Source organism: Barbus barbus (assembly GCF_936440315.1).
Source record: "Barbus barbus genome assembly, chromosome: 37".
Taxonomy (NCBI): Eukaryota; Metazoa; Chordata; class Actinopteri; order Cypriniformes; family Cyprinidae; genus Barbus; species Barbus barbus.
This window is the reverse complement of record NC_136715.1, coordinates 12,684,248-12,707,901: the sequence shown is the minus strand read 5'-3', so window position 1 is coordinate 12,707,901 and position 23,654 is coordinate 12,684,248. Positions and strand designations below refer to the sequence as shown.

The following is a 23,654-nucleotide window of genomic DNA, read 5'->3' as shown; positions in this document are numbered from 1 at the left end:
GGGTGGAGTGGGCAAACTCCTTTTATCAAATCCTCCAAGGTCATGGTCACAAAAATTATCATGTGTCACCTCCTCCAGAGCCTATTGGTGCTTTCTGTGCGGCCAAATTGACACAAAAGGGCAAGCCGCATTTTTATCTGAACACAAACCCAAGCTTAGTTATTTTTATAGCAGGATTATATTTTGGAGGGCGCTGATTGTGATTGGGTTAAATTTTCTTCAATCAGTATAGTTACTATACTGATTTTAAATAATATTTTTTTTTATTTGCTTTTTTGAAAGAAACAAATATATTAACAACAATTAAAAATATATTTTGAGATGTTTCGGTAAGTGGAAATGCACATTTTATTTTTATTTATTTTTAATTTTTAATAATTGAGCATTAAATGTGCTACAGATTTCATGTTTTTTAACTTACATTTGAATTAAATTTCTCACTTCAAAATTCTGTTATGTGAAAATTTGAGTAGTTTATGAAAGCAATTAGTGAGTTACTTTTTCATGAACACTGTCATTTCTATTTTCTATCTGTCATTTCTATTGTTTCTATTTTCTTAAAAAATATCAAACTGATTTAAAAAAAAATGTTTAATGATAATGTTGGCATGATCAGATCTGCTGTAACCATAACAAATGTGTGCAATTATTATTATACTTAACACCTGAGTTTTTAATGAATGCAATAATAAAGAATGAACATGTTTCTCCTTAAACTTTTCTCAGTTAATTATTTTTTTCGGAGTTACATTTTGATTTCAACTGGACAATCATCTAAGTGGCTGTGGTCACTGTAAATTCCCCCTGGTCCCTGATTGGATAAAGGTTACAGAGATCCACTCAGCGGCAACAAGCAACACCCTTAAGGTTGGCTCTTTAACATCTCTTCAATAACTCATCAACAATTCTCTCCTCAACATACAGTACAAGTATTAGGTGAACATAATGGCCATGTATTCAGTCTTCTCCCTTACTCTAATTGCTTGTTTGCGGAATCCTTTGTTGTAAATGCCAGCGGAGGGAGGCATTGTGTGTGTGTGTGGCCACAGTAAATGCAACCCTAGATAAAATTACTGAAGGGTCCCTTGTGCTTGACATGATATGGGATGCTAAAAATACATGCCGATATAAGCCAAGATCCACTGCCCTTAATGATAATAGCAAAATAATTGAGAGGGATTTTCTTTCCACCATGGAAACGAGCACAATTTTCTGACAGAGTAGTACAGTGTAAATCTGTCATAAAAGTGGTATAAAATTGTGGAAACAATTTAGAATATAACAATAAACTATCAATCATATAAATATTATTGTAAATTATTTATTTGTCAGGGTTTATGCTGCATTTGGTACATCTAAACTGCTTTTATTTGTGAAAAATATTATTTAATATGATTCAGCCAACAAGGCTGCATTAAGTAGGCTATTTTTTAAGCATAAGATCAGTGTGAAATATTTTGAAAAAATTGGCTTCTCATATAATAATTAATTCACACATCCATGCCACTTCACTGCCAAAACGCATTTTTGATATATGAAACAACAGGTGGGGTGCAGAACTTTCCAGACAAAGTGCTAAAATAACAGGCCTAAAATCAGCTTATTATGCAGGCAGCCGCTGCTACTTTTTCACTATGGTGTCAGTGCAGTAATTGAGTGTGTTGGAGCGGCCCAGTGGATCTGACCTTGAGATCAGTGTCCTTGTATGTGGAAAAGGAGTAATGAGTGTGGACCAGAAGGGGAGGGGGCTCATAGTGTCCCAATATAGACGAGAATACTCCATCCCTGCCTCATGCCAAAGGCTGACATTCCTGACAAAGAGCAATAGACAAGGCCTATTGTTAAAGACACTGAGCACTGTTGCTCTGCTCATTGTTTGTGCACGAACAAGAAATTGTTCATCAAAATGAAGAAACATTCAAAGCACAACTTTGAAACCTGTTGCTGCTATTACAGCAATTTAGTGGAATAACTACAAATGATTGTCGTTGATGGAACTGCAGCTATCTTTTGGCAAAGCATTGAGTGTTTCATTGGTGACGGCAACTTTCTTTCACTTTGGTTAGATATAGCAGGGCTATTCTGGGACGCTTCATAAGTGTGGCAGCTGGGTTATGTACAGCCTCACTTGCAGGACTGTGCATAAAAAAACCGTCGACAGACAGATAAAATGTGAGAGATAATCAAATTGGAGGGTGCCTGTAACATTTAAAACCCTGTGATACATACGCAACATTTAGGAAGATTAAACTAACTGTGAAATAACCACGGTAATTCAGCAACACAACCCAGAAACGGGCCAGACTTTTGTGCATGCATATATTTATCTGCATATTAATCAGCTGTTGCAAAACAGTAGAGTTAAGTCAGATGATCTCGATTGAAACAGGGATTCCTGGAATCAAAGTTGCACTTGCAGTTGGGTCACAGTTGTTTTAGATCACTGTGCACCAAATGCCAGCAGGCTTAGAGACTGAAGTGGAGGGAGGCTGAGATTTACAGGCACACACACACTTTTAAAGGGGTAGACCACCACACATACATACCTCATTTGTCATATAAGACCTGATAATTCAAATAAACACCCAGGTCTGCAAGTGGTAATAGGAAAAATAGTAAAGCATGTCAGTGTTTCAAATAAAATAGTGCCAACTTCCGCCACCGCCCTTTAAAGGCGAATTCACTGGTGCCAGTTAGCAGCAGCCGCTCCATTCAGTTCAACACTTGGATGTCAGCTAATCGTCCGCAAAACCTTTCAGCAACTGTGCTGTCTCTGTCGCGAGTCATCAATCCATATGTTGGGAGACTGGAAAAGCATATTGAGGAGACATGAGTTAATACCTCAGCTCTTCAATAATCTCACGCAATACTCTGAGCAGAGCCCAACACAAACAGGTAATGAACGTATGAGTCAATTATTCTTTTAGCAAGTGGGGGGTTAAGAGACTCTGCTCCTACCCGTGGCTTCAGACAATAGACTGTCTTTCAGTGGGTTAAGTCATGGTCTTTGGCCCTAACTGGGGATGCCAGCATCTTTAGTTGGTTTTCTATTTATGCCCCGTCACGGCATACCTTCGCTTGGCTATCTCACTGCCACGTGGCTTTATCTAAACCAATGCAGACAAGCGGTCGCACTTTGGGATATCGCAGCAATCCCTGCCTCATTCCAGTAATGCATTAAGCATCCCCGGGCTATACTTCATACTGATGCGGTGATGATCATCAACATGACTGGTGTAGCAAAATGAACTGGTTTGTTTTGCCTTGATGGTGTTTTAATTTTACACCCTTTAAATCATGGAGGCCTTGTAAATCGATAATATTCAAATTGTTTTATAAGGCAGTGTTTCATTGAGATTAACTACAGTGTTTTAGGGTTTTTCTTTTTCATGACAAGGACCCCCCCTAATATGATAATCTGCTTGCGAGGGCCCCCCTCTAAAATAAAGGTAGCTATATTTTCAAAAGCATTTTATACTGTGTGAAATATGTGTAATAATTGGCTTACATTTAACATAAATAAAACAGAAAAGTCCAAAATATGGGAATTGTCAATTGTCATCCTCTGTTTATTTGGACACCTTTTCCCCTTGGAAACACATTATTCCCTCATTTTGGACTTTTATGTTTAATTGTGTTAAATAGAAGCTTCTTGGTGTCTGTCGTTGCTCCCCCTGACATGTATAATTCACCTCAAATTTAAAGGTGCTGTATGTAATTTTTTTATGTACTAAAGCATAAAAATACAATAATATGTTTGCAGATATGTAGGAAACATCCTAAATTCACATATTTGCTTTGTGTGTGGAATGTATATTTTTGTTTTTGGTCTGTGTAGGATGTCGACAGCCCTGGTTGCCAGTTAGCAAAAAAACACAGCATATTGCAGCCACTGAAGCCACAAACAAACTGAGTCAGAGATAGCAGATTTTACCTCACATAAAAAACCTGGCCATCTATCCAAATAGCTCTATGAGCAAATCATCACTTTGCACTGTAAGGCTTGTTGGCTAATGCTGTCAGTACCATTAGTTTCTTGTAACATCTAGCAAACCGTGTGAGCATCGAGTCTGAGGAGAACGGGGAAGGAGAAACAACAGAAACATTTTAAAACGGTGTTAGTTAACAAAATCAGGCTATTCAATGTTTTAAACAATCTGACAAAAGTTTATATTAATTAATCAGTTATGACTCCTTTTGTGTATTAATTGTCTGGTAAATAAATAAATGTATTGATTAGATGTTTTTATTTTTTTATTTACTAAACAGCATGGCAGAGGAGCACAGGCCTGGTTCCCGAACAAGTTTTAAGTTTTATTTAAGCTGCTGAGCAAAAAAAAAAAACATAAAGGCTCTGTCATGGGCATAGAGTGGAAGCAGCTCTGTCCCTCATCGTCTTAAGAAATTTTAAACCTTATTAATTTGTCTGACCAGTTGTTGCTCTGATAACTTGCTAGTATGGAGATCTTGCTAATATAGTTGGCATGCCTTGCTGAGTGCCATCTGTGCGGAGATCATCTCTCAGGCTACCTGAAGACAGCATGTACATCAGATGAATGAGGTGTAAACACATTTACATTGTTCTCCTCATGGCTTTACTCATGGTTTCTCTGAACCATATGAGGGCAGTGATTCACATGCCAGAGGCCACAGTTAATATTTAAGGTGGTTTGGAATGTGAGGGGGTTTGCCCACTTCTGAAGTAAGTTTACTCTGCCTCTGAACCATCCCGGGGGAGCGTGGCACCTGTCTCATGGAGCAACTGCTTAAACGCAGACAGCCTGCCCATGACACAGATGGCTTTCAGCATGCCTTTCTCAAAGACTAAAGAGCTGCATCTGAACTGTGAAGGCCTTTTTTAAAATTCTTTATCATTCCCTTCACGTTTGTTTGAAAACACAAAACTCTTAGCAAGCATATTTTGGTAGCTGTAAATGAAAATATTGCACATACTCATGTCTGTTCTAGTAAATTGTTCATGTATTCTATCTTCAGTTAAACAGATAGTAGAGCTCCAATCAAAACATTTAGACTTAGTCAGTAGAGGGCGCTTCACTACTTTAACTCTGTCAATTTCGTTAAACAGAAGAGGCATGGCCACATTGCCATGGCAATACTACACTCTTAAAAATAAAGGTGCTTAAAAGGTTCTTCGCAGCAAAGCCAAAGAAGAACCATTTTTGGTTCCACAAAGAACCATTCAGTCAAAGGTTCTTTAAAGAACCACCTCTTTCTTATCTTTTTATAATCTGAAGAGCCTTCTTTCACCACTAAGAACCTTTTGTGAAACAGAAAGGTTCTTTAGATGTTAAAGGTTCTTTATGGAACCATTAAGATAAAAAAGCTTCTTCTATGGCATTGTGAAGCACCTTTATTTTTAAGTGTACTTTTCTTAGTTTATTTATTTAGTTAGAGGAGATCTAATAAATAAATAAGCACAAAACTTACTTTACGGAATACAGTAAAATGTATATTTCATGATGCTATATGTATGAATGTTGTTTTTGCAAGCAGACATGTCAGGACGGCACCTCAGCTCATTATAAATCTACACTACAGCATGCAGTCAGTGATTCTTGTCAAAGATGACGTTCTATTGTATTTGGAAGATGAGGACACATTTGGGAAATAGTAGAATGTACCGAATATGTCTATTATATATAGGCTGTATAGAGGGACTGATAGTGGCAGTCAGAAGAAAGAACAATGTCAAATTTTCCATTACTCCCACAGCTGCTGTATTAGAAACACCCTCACAGCACCGTTAACTAATCTAATTAATTATACGGTGCAGCGATTAGTTAATCTAATTAATCACAATTTATTTTGCTGCGCCCACAAATTATTATTTAAAGCTATTATTGTGTTAAATGAGAAGGTATCAAGTAGATGTTACAAATAGTAGCTTTAGAAATAAATATTTTAGTTGATTCAACTTAGGCTACAATGGCCTAACATAAACTATGGAAAGTAAATGAATATAATTGGAGAAACATCTCAGTTTTTTGTTCATTCAATGAAAGTCACTGGTAATGAAACAGCTTAGTTACCAACAGTCTTCAAATACGTTCTTTTATGTTGCACGTAAGAAAGTCATTCAGGTTTGAAATGACTTGAGGGTAAGTAAATTATTTTATTTTATTATTTTATTTAATTTTACAGCAGGTGGCAGTACATGTCTTTTATGAGTCATTTATTCATTTGATTTGTTCAAATGGCTGATTCATTCAGGAATTAAAGCTGCAGTCTGTAAATTTTGCCTCTTTGTCGCCATCTCTGTTTGAAAACCTGGAATTGCAGTTACTTGCGGAATTATCTAGCTTGCGTGGGATGTGCTCTGTCACGGCTCCAGCGCGGATGAATCTAATGTTTTGAAGAGTATGTGTGTCAGTCACCGCACCGGTGTGGATGTTTACTGCACTTCTCAATCACAGATTCTAGCCTATGTCTTGGAATATATGACCCAAATAAGAATTTTCACCGTATATTGCCTTCTGAACAAGTAACAAGTCTGCCACGTTTGTTCTGACCAACCGAGGAAAAAAGCATTACAATAAATCTCGCTACCAATGGTAATTAAATCTAACGATCCGTTAGCTCATATAGCATCAAACTGTGCTAATTATTATTATTGTATTACTTTATTCTCAAATTATTAAGGTTAACAACATCAGCATTGTGTATACTATACACCGTATAGTGTGTATTAACATGTAGATTAAAATTTTTGTACAGTCTAAACTAATTGTCATGCCTTTCGAATTTCATAAAATTCTTTTAACCCAAAAAGCAAATTATCCTCCCTTCAAACTGGTTTTCTTTAAAATACAAATCTTGTGTAATCCCAGGCTATCTGTATTCAGAAGCACATTTAAAACTGAAATATAATTTCATTTCATTCACATGTGTTTCATAAACACAATCCTTTCTGGATTACAATCCGCCTTCAAAATTATACATTTAATTATTCTTGCTGCTGTGAGAAAAGGCTAAAAATATCCTCCGCCACCTTCAATATCCTCACCTGTGATAGCCTACTAGCCGGGACAACATCTTTATGTTTACAGACGTGACATAATGACGCAGTGCCATGCTCGAATCTCCCACGAAAACCTACCCGTACCACTCAAATTAGAAAACATTATTATAAGCTAACAATTGTGAATCGGGCTAAAGTAAGGCGATAATTTTGAACACTGGCTGGTTATGTAGACTACTTGCTCAAATATTGAGTTTGGATCATTTTTAACCAAAAAAAGTTACGGACTGCAGCTTTAAGTAAACGGCTCTCTCTGTGAATGAGACTTTGAATCATTGGTTCATACGATTCGTTCAAAATGCGGATTCACTGAGAAACTAAGCACCGCTATGTTGCTCAAAGACACACAACAGTTCTGCTGTGGCTTTATAGGTAATATTTTCATTGGCAAAATTGTGCAAAAATATAACACAATATTAACATCTATTTACTATGAATATACTGTATAGCCATCCTCCTAAGTTTAGATACAAGAAATAATAATAATTATAACAACATTAATAACAGAAATTAATTTGTTTCTTGATGTTAACACAAAAACACAAGTTTAAACATTTTTAAATTTAATGTGTCCTCTCTTAAAATGTCTGGCATATCTGTGTAAATACAAAAACAAGTGCTTTTTAGTGATATGAATAAGCATTTACAGTATTTTTTGTGCCTCCATGTCTGTAAGTGAATACATTTTGCAGCACTACCTAACTCTGAAAATCGGGTAGTTCAATTACTTTAGCACTATGTATAATACACGGCTTGGCAGGAAAATATGGCAATACTACTTTGACACATGTAATGGCACTCCTCAGGGGCTTGATATCTGTCCACAGTGGGAGAAAAGGTGTCAGTTGTGTGGATCACTTGCACTTCTAGCATTCTGGGGTATTGGTGTGAACCCCGAAGCATCTTGAGAAGTGCTGTTTCTTGGCAGAGTCTCAGGCACTTGAGCAGTGTCACTAGACCCTTCTAGTAAATTAGGTGTTAATTTTGCATTTAATGACACTGAACTGACAATTTAGAGCATATTGAGATGCTGTGCATATACAATGATATCCAGTTGTAGTAACAACGCATAAAATATAATCATTTTTAAGAGTGTAGCAAGGTTATGTAACGAAAGAGATCCCATAATTTAACTGCCTTACCTGAAAGTAGCAACATTCTACTTTGAAATTAATCAGAGACACTAACTAGAATGTTACTAACGTGTAATTATTGGATTACTTATATTTTCTGTCACAGCCATTATACACCATAACCATCATCAAAATTAAAAAAACGGTTTCCATATAACTTAATTACAGCCTACTTTGTCCAATTAATAGCTATAGCAACATCAGAAAAAAAAACTGTAATCAAACACACCTGCCTTTAATTTTCACGCGATCCTGAAGACCTTAATGTTTCAGGTGTGTTTGATAAAAGAGAAAGAAATTTGTGAGAAACGTGTTCCTCTGAACATGTCAATTAGCTTAGCTACTTTAAAATAATGCCTCAGTATATAAACGTATTTCAACCCTGTAGCCTGTGATGTACTGAAGTGAAGTGCTTGTGACGCCCTCTAGAGATATTGTGTAGTCACTGGCAGTGGAAGTGCAGGTGCAGTTAGCGGGTCTGTCTGCAACCTACAGGATCCAGAGGGCGAGGTTGGATCCAGATCCAACTCCTCCCACCTTACATATACCTAAACCTACCCATCTCCACCCCCGATCCCTAAACCCACCCCATCTCCACCCCTAAACCTACCAATCTCCACCCCCTGATCCCTAAACCTACCAATCTCCACCCCCTAGATGTGGATCCAACCACGCCCCCTGGATCTTGTGGACTGCAGCGAGCCCTACTTGAGTGATTGGACGACTTGCTTTTCACATTTGACGTAAGACTACTGATGAAATACAGAACTGTTCCCAATCATGTCATCTGAAGTGCGTTCTGTCCAGACAAACAGTGATGCAACATGTTAGTGTTTTTATGACTAAGCATTGATCCTGGTTTAAAGGGGAAATGACTAATGGTGACTGCCACTTCTTTCCTAGGATTCTCTAGGTCTGTTCATGTAATTACTGTAGTGTTAGTTATATTTACTTGAATGTAAATACCTTTACTAACTTTTTAGGAGCGTTGTATTTTAATCGGCCACAAGATGGCCTTATGTGCCGCTTTAACCATAGTTAACTGTGGCGAGTAAATCATTGTTCATAGACTGACAATGACCATTTAGTTAACAAGGCTTTCATACACTCAGTTTTTAAAATATTTCTGCTACAGTTCCTATTTATAAACTAATTTTGTTCAGTGGGGCTGTGATTAATTGATTACACTAAGGCAAAACAAAGGTAGTTTGAAGTAACTCCTTGCTGTTTTCTCAGTGCCTGTTTGTACATTAGATACCAAATTCTGAGGTCTACATGCCTGTAACGTCTGTAAATGTGTTTCTCTACCTCATATGGAATTTGTTCTTGAACATTCCCCCCTTCACATCCAGACATGGTGGCTGAGTGTGTTTACACACCATTTGGCTTCCAAATCTAATAAAATGTCTATATTTAGAGCTTTACAGCAATGTTCTCTCTGTTTTCATTCTGTTCTCTCACTAATTCTAAATATCTTGATTTCATGTCATGTTCGCTCAGAGATGAACTACGATGCGAGAGAACGTTTCAGCAAAAACCACTAACTACTTAACTCTGACAAGAAAGGTGCGTTGTTCTATATTTCTTTGTCACATGAATATCTGCATTCACTGTTTTTCTTTTCTGGCATTCTTTCTCTGGATGTCATATGGACAGGAAAGGGTTATCTGACAGGAAGTGGAAGTCCTCCTGCCGCCCCATCCTGTGACTGAAGGCCTGTGAGCCAGGAACCCCTGCTCCCCCCTCCTCCCCGTCCCTCCGCAGGGCATGGCTGCCCGCTTGTGTTTTGGTAATCTTCATCCACCCTGACCTGCTGGCCTACTCCTGGCGCCAGCAGTCTCAGAGCCCCCCCGCACCCCCGATCCCCCCGGCTAATTCAGTCCAGCTGTTGCAAGGTGCCTCGGCCACCCCCACCCGTCACTGCACTTGCCATATCCCTCACTAACACTAATATGCTGCCTCTGCTGAAAAGACAGAGCACTGTTAATGCTCTTGTGAGAACCAGGTTTAAAAAACATCCTTGCAACAGTTTTTTAGTAAGTAAAAGAAATCTGTTCAGGCTGACCGAAGAGTTTTTTCTAAAACCAAATTTAGATGAACGTACCAAAATCGTTTTCATTATTAATATTTTTGTACTGTCTTCCAGTAAAAAGCCTAATAATCCTTAAGATAAATAAATGTTTATCAAGACAAATAAATGTATATTCCAATTGATATCACATTTTTATTTATTTTTGATTTATTATTATTTTTGATTTATTACCTAGGATTGGGATATCATATATGATATATACATACAGTAGTCAACATTTGAAGTGGATCAAAACCTTTCATCAAAGTTGTTCTAAAATCAAAACTTTGATTAACTTTTTTGATCCACTTCAAATGTGTATATATATTGTCTTCAAGTAAAAATCACCTTTAAAACAATACAAATAAATGTTTATTTTTGTAATATATAATGTATATTATAATTTACTTTTTAATATCTATTTTATGTTTGTTTTTTTATTAGTAGTTGTCTTTTTTGTAAGATTTTTTTTTTCTTTTTCATGCAGGACAAATTGATGCATGTGTTTTCCTTGTATTCCATAAGGCTTTCTCTGCCAATATAACACATTTATTTTGTTTGCTTGTTGATCTCTTTGTTACAAATATAACAACCTCACGAAAACATATAAATTCCAAAAGATTTGTTTAATTTCCTGCTGAAACGTTTCAACAGCCGCTCCCGCATTAGCATGAATGTGAACAGACCCTCTGTTGACTTGCCATGTCCATATTGAAATCACATGCAGACCATGAGCTCTCTGAATGAGCAGATGACATAGAGGGCTCTGTTTCCTCTTCTGTGGATGAGTGCAGAGGAATGCAACGCTTTAAGAGACCTCTATCTCTGATGCTTCGCAAGACTGTGGGAATGCACTTGCTAGGTTTTGTGCATATTTATATGGGAGACATATAATTGTGTGCTTTGTTTAGATGTTTGTTTCAAAAATTGCCTGTGTTTTTGTGGCTGGTGCCACCTTGCTTGTTTTTGCCAAAATGTCCTAAACGGGAATAGTCTATGGGGACATGTAGCTTTTGATGTACCTACCACACCCAGAGAGAGAGAAAAAGGGAAAGAGAGAGTAGGTAAACTCATGTGTAATGTTGGCTCAAATGGAGGTCAGGTTGCTGTGGGATTTCCTCCCTCAACCCTCTGATGTTCTCTTATTCTCCTCATCCCTATTTTCTGCCTTGCTTTTTTGAGATTTACAACACTAGTTCTCATTGTACACATAAAACTCCTTTTAAATATAAATTAACTTTACCTAAACAATTTAATTAAAAATAATTGCGGCCTATTTGAAAAGTAGCAATGCAAAAAAAAGTTCACTTAGGTGTCATCCTCTTTAATGCATGCATTTAATGCATCTTTCTAAGCAAACATGAGTGTTTGTTTTGTAAAGGGCCATTTAGAGGGTGATTCAAGCTCCCTGGTCCATGCACAGAGACCCAAACCACTTAACAAGCCGACCATTTCGCAGAGACAATGAAAAGCCCCTTCCTGCTTCGTAAAAGTGAGAAGCCCTTTCACAACTGATGGCCGACAGGTGATTGCACAAGGACGATGTCAGTGTTTGAATTGCAGACAGGTGTCTGTGCCATTTGCCCACTTCAGACTTATCACTGAGGTGTTAAAAGTGAGGGTGGGTGGAGGGGGCTGGCCGAAGTTTACTGGTATGTGAGCAAAAGCCGTTATCCTACAGTTCTTTGATCTAAGGTGTGAATGTCTGGCATGGTGGGTGAGTGTCACTCATTTAGCGTTCCAGTGAGAGACAGGTTCTTTTGATTGAGCTCTGCATTAAAACAGTACTGTGAAAGACCACCGGTCCACATACTACTGCCTAAACACACAACTACTTTTGTGTATGTGTTGTAAGTGAACATGGGAGCAAAAGAGAAAGAGCTATTCTTATAATGTTACCCAGTGTTGATGGCGAACAATGAAAGGTATCTTTCAGAACATTGCAAAATTCTTTACAACTAAATTTCAAAGATAATAAAAATCAAAACGAGAATTTTTTATTTACACAAAATATAATTAGCATTTTAGATTAAATCATTTTGTATTTCTAAATTGTATTGTTTATAAAATCTTTAGTCGATTTTTTTTTGCAGTGAAGTTAATTATAAATGACCTCCTAAGATTCCCATACTTCCCTTACATGGAGTATCTGTTTCAAATCTCCTCTTTCTAGATTTCATGGTCACCACAGAGTCTCTGCATCACAAATTGATGTCAGACAGAGTCAAGAGGTTGAATGTAGGGAAATGCTTTGGTCTACCATGACGATATTTAATAACACGACTGACTTTACCTTTGAAAACTTTTTGATTTTAGACTGGATGTTCATGGCTCATTAGAGTTTTTATATTTCAAGCCAACATTCCTATAACCCAAAACTCAGTTGGGTGGCAAATCTTTCAGCATTCTTTGCGTGAAGCCTTTTTACTTTGGGAAGGGAAAACAACAAGCTGCAGTTTAATCACTTCAGCATGTGAGAGTTGTTAAACTGACAGAGGAGAACAAGAAGGCAAGAATATCTGCTTTGTTTAACCTGTATTCATTAATGTTAGTAAATGGCAGCATGTAGGGCTCAAATGTGGTGTGTGACTTATATGCAATGCATATGGAGTAATTTTCTCTCAGGGCCCCCAAAAAATACATAAACATTATATTCCCTATAATGAGTATTTTGGACCCCCCAAAAGAGGGATGTCCGGAGTCGAATCTCACATGCCCCCCCTCAAAGTGCTTGATGCACCCATGCTAGCATATATGAGAATATGAATGCATGTGGTTGTGAGTTTTGGAGGAGTTTCATCTCATTTCCTGCTCAAGATCTTTGACATTAATGAGCGAATCCCCCCTCTCATAATATGTTAGTTTAGAGATTGTGGGTTGTCAAACTCCTCCAAACAACAGGATGAGAAGACCAGAACGATCCCTCATAGTGGATTAGAGACTGCCTGTAGATCAGGGTGACCGCGAGGTTGCAAAGTGCTTCTCGTCATTACAAGGCTGCTGCAACAAAAGACCACCCCTGGGCGTACGTATTTGTGTTGGGGGAAGGTGCTGGTGGGTTGCATGATGTTATATGACAGCTGTAGATAGACGTGTTAGTGTTAGTTTGTTAAATGTAGTTAGTTCGGTAAACTGAGAGCCACCCCCACGTGATTCTGGTGTATAAACAGCTTTTCATCAATCAAGCATTCATTTATTTTTATTTTTTTATATTTGAAGGACAGTTGTTCGGAACACACCCAGTCAGTAGTTCTCCATCTCACGCCCCCTTTTACAGGTCCACAACAACAACAGGAAATCCAAGAGTCAAAGTCTCGAAATGCCGCAAGGTTCCATTGATCTAAAGTTTTGACACTTGTCCATCTGAGATTGAACCTGTGAATAACAACACTCTTTTCCCTTCACATATGTGAGGAAAAGCCTGGGCAGCGGGAGCTGAGCACAGGATATAATGCTCAGGAACAAGTTAAGTACGACCTGCGAGGCAGAGACCTAAAATTGGACTTACATCCTCCATGTGCCTCACTTCCCTCACGCTTAGTTTTTCAGCCAACGCCTACATTCATTTTTACAGTCAAGGATGTTTCTCTTGTTTTGGCAAAAATTTCAGTCATGAGTCATTAGGCATTTCTACATGACTTTAAGCAATGTGCATTGATGAGGATATTTCAAGTAAGTGGTGTGTCATGGTCTTACAGTTTTTCTTGACTGCTAAAACACTATAACCAGGCTTTTGAACTAAAATTTCAAAACCATAACGCCATTTTTCAAAAAGCACACCCATTTTGCTGAACTATAAACTCTATATTCTGCGTTAACACGAGTCAGATTTGGTGAACTTGTACTGCAAAACTCTACACACAAATCCCTACATTTCTCAGTGCTTACACCATGTGATCATTTAGAAAGCACTAGCATTCAATATTGTTCACTCAAGTCTGCACAGTTTGAGCTCAATTAGCACACAATTACCCAAGTGGAAACACTAGGAGTTAAAATGTATCACACACCAATCAGAACCTTCGATGGATATAGAAAAAAGGGCCAAAGTCAGCTTACAGTTTTTTTCAGTGGCTTTGGTGCATTTCTCAGATCAGAAATGAAATTCTCAAAACTACTTGTTCAACCTCCACATCATCTAGTCAATTGTACACACCATACGTTTCTCATTCTTTTGAACAAGTTGGGATTGCTTTGGTACATTCATGCAACTGATTATGTACATTTCTCTGTGGTTTCCTACATTATCAGTTGCTAATATGTTGCTCAAAATGTATAGTTCTCTGTGCTATAGACTTAACCCTCAAAACCATATCATATAAATCATTACGGTAAATGCAAAACGGTTGATCTAGTTGTCAAACTGTCAAGCATATTTTCTACACATTTCTATTAGACTTTTTATAAATTTGCCATGAATTGTTCAAGTGAATCTTGACTTTCACTAATGAAGAGAATATAGATCAACCAATGACAAACCAGTTCTCTGAAATAGCTCAAAGGTACATCTCATGAACCTTCAATTGGAAAGCATATATAGAAAGATGACAACACAAGACTTACAAATTCTGATAGTGGACTTCCTCATTTTTATTTTCGCCTTTGTGCACATATTTCTTTTTCTATTCTATTCACAATGACGTTTTAATGTTTTTTTTTGTTTGTTTTTTTTGGTCAGACCACTAGTAAAAGTGTAACTGTGAATCATTTCCAGTCTTTTTCAATCAATATCCCACATACAGTAATGTGTACATTTGTACTTTTGAAATGGATATATGGCATACATAAGAAGTGCAGCCTTCTGCATCTCAGTACAGAGACTGTCATCCAAACTGTTCCCATAGTTTACATCAGGTAACACTAACAGAGTTATTTTGACAACATGACTAAGCATTTTGCCTATCTTGTTTGTGAACAATGACACAAGGACATCAGGCATGCGAGAGGATTTTACCCCCGCTGCCAGGCCAGGGCCAGTATAGCCTGTGATGTTGAAGAGGTTCTTTGGCCTGTCCCAGACCAAAGACGGGATACTGGGGCAGAATAATTATTTTTGTTGTTTGCTGTATTGTACTGTACTCTACAGTACATTAAATTGAGGAATAAAACATTTGGGGAGTACCACAAGCAACACTTATTACCGGTTTTTGTATTATTGTTTTGAATTTATCTCATCAGTGTGTAAAACTGTGTTGTAGTGTGTGTGGTTTTTTTTTGTGTGTCATGTCTGAGAGCAAAGTTTGGTTTTTCAGCAAGATTGAGTTGTTTTGATTGGAGAGCTTCATTTCGATCTGAATATAGGAAGTTTGGGGAATTGAGTTAGAAGTTATGGATTCGTGTTTACTGTTTTGAGAATACGAGGCATAGTTTCAAGAAATGTGTTTAAGCAATCGAGAAAAACTGTAAATGCTAATTGTTACGTGCCGTGTCCATGAACGTAGTAAACTCTCTAATAATTCATCAAGAACCATGTGAAAAGTTGTAATTTTGTTAGACCTTAAAGGCAAAGTGTGTAATGTATGCACAACTAGTGGCAGCAAATGGAAGTGCAATCTGTTTTTTGAAAGGGTCAGGCATAAGGTTGATTCAGTAACACTTTATAATAAGATTATTTGGTTAGTTAATGCATTAGGTACAATGAATTAACTTTTACAGCATTTATTAATCTAGGTAATGTTAATTTCTACATATACAAATACGTCTTTAAGATTTTAAGATGTTACATTAAAATGCACATTTCAAAATGTATTATGAATGTATATTATACAATTATATATATGTATTATGAATTAAAATGCATTAAACAATTTTATATATATATATATATATATATATATATACAGTGCCCTCCATAATATTGGAACAGTAAAGACAAAATTGCTCTGTTGGCTGTGGAGTCAAGACATTTGCAAATATGATTAAAAGATGAATATGAGACAAAACTACAGAATGTCACATTTTATTATTAGCCGTTTCACACATACATGTTTTACCAAATAAAAAGAACAGCACTTTTAGAGTTCATCCCACTCATTGATGTGAGCATAAGTATTGTGACAGTTGAACAAAAGGCAGATATAAAAGATTAAAAGCTATTATTTAGTTGCAGATCCCTAGCGCACAATCACAGCAGTGAGTCTGGGACCCATAGACATGACTAGACTCTTGGTCTCATCCTTTGAAATGATTTTGCAGCCTTTAATGCAGCCAATCCCAATTGTTGCTTGTTTTGGGAAGTTTCTACCTTTCCTCTTCAGCTGGTGAAATTAATGTTCAATTAGATTAAGACTTTCAATTTCTTTGCCCTTATAAATTGCTTGACTGAACTGGCAGGATGTTTTGGGTCATTGTCCTGATGCAATATGAAGCACTTCCCAATGAATCTGGTGGCATTTTCTTGAATATTGGTAGGCAAGATGGCTTTGTACCCTTCCAAATTCATTCTGCTACTGTCATCATACATTAAGTCATCAGTAAAGTTGAGAGGGCCTGTTCCAGAGACAGCCATACATGCCCATGCCATGACACCACTTCCGCTATGCTTTACAGATGAGGCTGTATGCTTGGGATCATTTGCAGTTCCCTTTTTTTCTCCACATTTTTGCTTTCCCATCACTTAGATAAAGGTTCATCTTTGTCTCATCGGTCCATAAACATAGTTCCAAAACTCTTCTGGCTCACCTTTGTGCTTTTTTGCAAACTCTAATCTTGCCTTTCTATTTTTGGTGCTGGTCAGAGGTTTGCATCTTGCTGTGTAGCATCTGTAATTCTGTGTGTCAAAGTCTCCTGAGGACAGTAAATTGTCAGAGCATCACCCCAGCTTTCTGGAAGTTGTTGGTGATTTTACAGACACGTCTTTTAGGGTTAATTTTCACAGCTTTTATGATTTGTCTGTCATCAGCTACTGTTGTTTTCTCAGCCGATCAGGTCGTTGTTGGTTGCTGGTGTCGCTGGTGGTTTCCAAACTCTTGATTTCTCCATGCCCTTTGTTTTTGCTATAGCTATAATTGACTTCCTCTTTTCTTTTAGCATCCAAATTGCTTGCTTTTCTCTCAAAGTCAGCTCCCTCATCTTCATCCTGGTTTGTGTGTGTCATCATCGAATGCAAGATTCAGAATGCAGAAGTAATGGATATAACTGATACGACACATTCCCTGTATATATATTTGTAAATTAACATTATATGTATAAATGAACATAAACCTAGAATAATAAATGCTAATTATGCAAATTATTTAATACAAATTACTACTTATCTGTGGAGTGTAAGATGGGAGTGAAACAATCATATTTGTGTTTGCAATCATATTTGGTGCCACCACCATTTGGTGTCCGAACCCCCAACTGCTCCCCGGGCGCCGCAGCATAAATGGCTGCCCACTGCTCCGGGTGTGTGTTCACGGTGTGTGTGTGTTCACTGCTGTGTGTGCGCACGTTGGATGGGTTAAATGCAGAGCACAAATTCCGAGTATGGGTCACCATACTTGGCAGTATGTCACTTCACTTCACTTCACTAGTAGGCAGACCTTGAAGTTCAATAGCTATTATTACTAAGGTCACTATGGGATGCTTCTTAAAGTCTTTTGTTTGCTCCCTAAGCATATGGGAAGATTTTGGGGACTTGCAATGAGGTTCAAAACCAGTGCACGGAGTGAAATTAGAGGCTTCATGCTCTCACTTAATGTGAATATCCTCGCTGCAGTATGCTTCCTGTCCTGAGGTTTACATGGTTTATTTTTCTCCGTGTGACCCCCACAGTTACCCCAACCCCTGTGTGTGTAGCAGAATCGGGGCCAAGAGAGCCCAGGCGCCACACATTTGCGCTCGGCTCTCCTTCCCCTGCCGTCTCACTGGAACTGAGACCTCAGAAACACATGTCTCTGATCAAGTGCAGCCTGCGTCATTGGTTAGTAAACACGCAGCTCCAAGAAAACCAACAGAGAGCACATTCATCTTCAGCAACCCTGTGACTTAGTGAGTGTGTGATTCATTATTCTGTAATAAAGTTTCTCTGCTTCTCCAGCGGCCCTCTGGCAAACTCCGAAGCTCTTGGAGAGAGAGAGATGAGGGCCTTTGTTTGCATTTTGTTTACTGGTTTTGTTTAGATGCTATTGTTCATGGGAGACCTTGGAGAAGGTGATGCAGAAGTGTCTCTGTCTGTAATTAGACTAGTACTGTTTGTACTGGGGCACATCTAATGGACAGACGTTGAAAGATGTGGGTTATGTTAGGTGAACTTTGAGATAGAGATGTGTGATTCTCTCATGTGTCAAGTCTGCTCTAGAAATAAGCAAAACTGTGTCATTAAACTCGCTTTCCCACACCATTGATCCAGAAGCTGAAAAAAATGCCGTATATGGAAGTAGGAAGTGATCAAGGAACATATGAATCCATTATGTAGATCTGTTCATTTAAATGCCTCCATCTGGTAATTTCTGAAGGTAGCACAGATGTGTCCTTCCATGCTTATGATTTCCCTCAATTCTGCTCTTGAAGCCCAGCAATCAGTTGAAAGAATAAAACAGGTGTCTGGTGGAGCATTTAAAAAGTTTGTTAATTTATAAATGAACTTTTTTGCACATTAAAACATTCACGTACTAAAAAAAAATCATTCTGTTCTCTTCCATTCCCTTTCAGTCTAAACTTATGAACTGCAAGTAACACAGTGCCATATTTGGATATAAATATTGCTGTTAAGACAATTGAGGTGCTGCGAGAGCCTCTTCAGTCTTTTGAAATTCCCATCCTGAAAAAAAAAAAAAAAAGAATATTGAAAAATTATAAACTATATACTTTTTGAAGTGATATTACAGAAAATTTGAATAAAACAAACTTTTGTAGGTTTTTTCAAGAAGTAAAATAAAATATACACCTCTTTTGTGAAAAAATAGACTTTATTTCTGTATTTCTTTTCTGTAAAAATATACAATATACACACTATTTTGTAGTTATTTTTCAGAAAATTGTAAAATAAAACTTGTTTTTGTATTTATTTTTCACAACACTATAATAAACTATGCATTTTTTATAGTGGTGTTTCTGAAAATTATAATAACATGTACACTTTATTTGTGCAGCAATTTTTCAAAAATATTAAATATACAGTATTTTTGTAGTGGTCTTCCAGGAAATTATATATTCCTTTTTGTTAAATGATGTTAGGTTACCTTCCAAACTGTGCTTGATTATGGTGATATATTATATATGCGTGCGGCCTCTTCTATCTTAACAAGCCTTGATTCGGGATACCATGCTTCACTACGTTTTATTACAAATGCAAAATATCATACTCATCATTGCATTTTATATGAGATGGTGGGTTGGACATCATTAGCTATATGTAGAAAACAGCACTGGTACATTTTTATCTATAAAGCAATGTTAGGTACACTTCCAGCTTATCTCTGTATTCGTCTTTGTCTTTGTTCTGGCAATTACCAGCTATGCTCTTCCAAGTGTTTGCTTTTTAACGTACCTCGTGTTTGTACAGAACTGGGTAAAACTGCATTTTCACATTATGCACTCTGGGCATGGAATAATCTGCAAAAAGATGTAAAACTAGATAAATTTGTCTATTGGTGAATTTAAAGGCATATTGGTGATATTGGTTTTTGTTGAGAGGATAGAGTATGTTTAAAAATTGTTGTAATGTGTACTTGTTGTATTTTATAATTGTCTTACTGTATTATAAATTTGTAGTGATGTTGATTGTTGTAATATATGCTTTTTGTACAGGGCCCTCATACCACTGGTGGTACCACCATTTTAGAAGCACTGTTCTTTGGTCATCAGATGTGATGTTACGATGTCGTCCGTAAGGCGGTCCGTAACCGGTTACCATCATGCGTAAACCCTCTTAATTCATTGACTGACTGGGCAACGAGCACGTTCAGTTTCAGACACAGCCAGGAGACATAACAGTGGTCTGGTGTACTAACAGCAGAGATCGTTGAAGTTTAGAATACCTGTGGTGAGAAATGCGTGACTTTTTGTGTGCAGCCAGTTTGACACAGACAGTACGGCGGCGTTGGAGCATTCCCTCAGGCGCTAGTTTGTCGTGGGTGCAGAACCGCTCGTGTTTATAAGAGGCTGACAGCTTCTTCCTGTATCCCAGGCCCTGAGCCCCAAGTCCTGGCCAGGGCCCTAGCGGCATTCTCCCCCTGACTGAGTGGGAGAGCAGGCGTGGGAGGGAAGCTTGAGTGGGGGGATGGGGCTCTATTGCAGCCGTACGGCAGTCACTGAACACTTGAGCCCACTTGTTTTCTCCCTGCAATGTCAGGCCAATGTAAACTCCCATTTCCTGCCTGGGACTTTGGGTGTCTCTGAGGGAGAGAGATGATCCTCATGTGAAGTACGGCAAAGACACATCATACTTGTGCTCAAATTTAGCCATCCGAAGTTGAGAGAGCGAAAGAAAGGGAGTATAATAGACACACATGAGCCCTGAGAAAAGGGCTGGAATGTTAAACACATGCTTTATGGCAGCAGCAGCAGCCACTTTTGGTAAATTACAGTGAACGTTCTGGCACTTGGGAATGCGCAGTGGGGAAGGAGTTCTCCGATTTCAGAGCCAGACGTCTCATTATCCCTCAGGAACGAGTGTATGAGGGTGCATATTTAGTTTTCGTTTCTTAGCACAGAATATGCACTAAATATTGCTGCGGGTATCATTACAGCAAACTCTCTGGCGGTGCGTTGACGTGTTGGCTCACTGTAAACTTTCCAGGTTTGGAAATGTGCTTTTTGCATGAATAAAGTTTGATGAATCAGATATACAAGCCTGTGGTCTTTTTACCTGCTGACAGAGCAGATTGGAGCTTTCTCACAGCAAAACTTCTCACAGCAACTCCGATAACGTCATCTCATTAGGGTGCCTCTCCCTCCCCTCTGGGCTTGTTACAAATCGACCTCATGTAACTGTTCTGCCTCCATACAGATGTTCTCCTGTTGGTTTTCCAGAGCGTTTGGAGGATTGCTTCCTTCCACCGTTGCACTGTACCTAACAATGAATTAACTCCAGTTGGATCACCAAAACGTAAAGCTTAAACAATTCTTTCCAAACCAGACCCCCCCACCCACCCACCCACAAGGATTACATCTCACTGACAAACTACATGTCAGCACACATGCATTCCAGAGATTGTGTTTGTCTGTGAGTGGTTGGGTGACGAAATGGGAAGAGGCTCCTCATGCTAACACACTTTCAGACGTTCGGATCTGGGACAACATGGAAGGACTTACCTCATGCTGCACAAATGCACCTACACTTACTATGAGAACTCACTCTTGCTCCTGACAGCAGCTGACTCACCGTCTGCACTTCAACAGTTTGGTCTGATTAATGCAGACCTGCATTTCCACTACTAGCATTTGAGGAGCTTACGAGTGCTGCTCGCACCCAAATTTGGACAACAAGTTTGGAAGCCTTTTTCAGCCTCAGAGTGGAAAATACAAAAGGTTGTTGCGAGATAGGGTTTAAACTAAGAAATAAAGTAACGATGCGCAGTATAAGGTCTTTTCATAAGTCACAATTGTGAAATACAAAAACATATGTGATATGAAGTTGCAGATGTGAGACAAAATCACATTGTGAGTGTAAGGGAGCCAGTGGTGTGTCAACTATAATAAGAAGGGCCCCGAGGATGTTCTGAATAGTATAATCACCACTGTGTTCCGAATGTACCGCCAGATGGAGGCATAAAAATAAGGTGACGTGACAATGGAGTCAAAAGTTCAGGGTGTTTATTCCCATGAGTGAAAAAATGAAGGTCTCCATCCTTCTAGTGTGACAAAAACGTTCACAATGCAAATCCAAAAACTAAAAATAAAACAAACCAATAACAAAAACTGTTCAAACAATCATTTGGCTATGTCAACAAATTGACCCAAAAGACAGCGACTCCAACACCCTCTCACAACTCACTCTACGAGTCCCCAAAGAACCTGAGAGGCCATCTTAAAAAGACAAAGCCCCTCCTACTTGGCCTAAACCATTTTGTAATTAAAGGTAATAAAAAAAAACTCAAGAAAAACAAATAAATGTACTTTAACAGTAACAAAGACATAATCTGATATAATAACACAAAACACAGAAATTTGAAACAAAACAAAAACTCAATTAATTATTAAGGCTTAACAATGCTCAACCCAGAATTAAGCAGATCACACACATCCCCCTTCCTACTTGAGTACAATTAACCATGCCATCTATTGGCGGGAATGGGATCTTCAAAATGGTGAGCATTGACTGTGACCGGGTTTGACCGGGTTTGACATCGACTGTTTGGTATGAAAACTGTTCCAGTACGTAAGTATAACTATTTATAATATGTAATTTGTTATACAGAAACAATAAACATTTAACTTGATCACCGGTCTCACTTCATTTTTTCACTGATGGGAATAAACACCCTGAACTTTTGACTCCATTGTCACGTCACCTTATTTTTACGCCTCCATCTGCCGGTACATTCGGAACAGTGGTGATTATACTATTCAGAACATCCTCGGGGCCCTTCTTATTATAGTTGACACACCACTGGCTCCCTTACAGTAAGATTCAAAGTCAGAATTAAGAGAAACAAATTCACAATTGCGATATCTGAAGACACATTGTGAGGAAGTTGCAATTGCAAGATATAAAGTCTCATTGCAAGGTAAAGTTGCAGTGGCAAGATAGAAAATCACATCACAAGATTCAGTTACAATTACGGGAAATATGTTGCAATTTTAAGATATTAAGTCAGATGAGATATAGTTACAACTGCAAGGTAGTTGTGACATATCAAGTGACATTGGGAGGTATAAAGTTGCAATTATGAGATATAAATCTTTTCGCGAGATAAATCATTGTATGATAAGTTGTGTGAGATATAAAGTTACAATTGTGAGACATAAAGCTGCATTGTGAGAAATAAAGCTACATTTTGAGGTAAAAAGTCACAATTGTGATTAAAAAAATTCAATGTCAGAATTACGTTAAGTCTCGTGAGAAATAAAGTCACAGTTGTAATGCATGAAGACACATTGTGAGGTGTAAAGCTGCAATTCCGAGATATTAAGTCTCACTCACTTAATATCACTCATCACTCACTCATAAAAGTCGCAGCTGCAAGACAGAAAATCATATCGCAAGATTCAGTTACAATTACAAGAAATATATTGTAATTTTAAGATATTAAGATAGAAAGTTGCATTTGTGAGATACAAAATCACATTGTGTAATTTAATTTCACAATTACAAACCAAAATGCAATTGAAGTGACATCGTGAAGTAAAAAGTTGTACTTTTGAGATAAACCTTATTGCAAGACAAATCATTGTGTGATAAGTTGTGGGAGATATAAAGCTGCATTTTGAGAAATAAAGCTACATTGTGAGATAAAAAGTCACAACTGTGATGAAAAACACA

General features: G+C 37.9%; 1 protein-coding gene across 5 annotated transcripts in view; it reads left to right on the top strand.

Annotated features, from left to right (window-relative positions):
• LOC306856920 (uncharacterized protein) overlaps nucleotides 1-23,654 on the top strand; it is a 36,309-nt gene that overhangs the window by 3,007 nt on the left and 9,648 nt on the right. The window contains exons 1-3 of one of the 5 annotated variants that reach the window (XM_079396474.1): nucleotides 142-329; nucleotides 727-867; nucleotides 9,829-9,961. The exons of 1 other annotated variant lie outside the window; for it this stretch is intronic. The gene's annotated coding sequence lies outside the window, so the exon portion shown is untranslated. Of the gene's footprint in view, nucleotides 1-141; nucleotides 330-726; nucleotides 868-2,587; nucleotides 2,896-9,828; nucleotides 9,962-23,654 lie in introns of those variants that run through there. 3 more of the 5 variants (XM_079396473.1, XM_079396475.1, XM_079396476.1) reach the window with 3 other exon arrangements.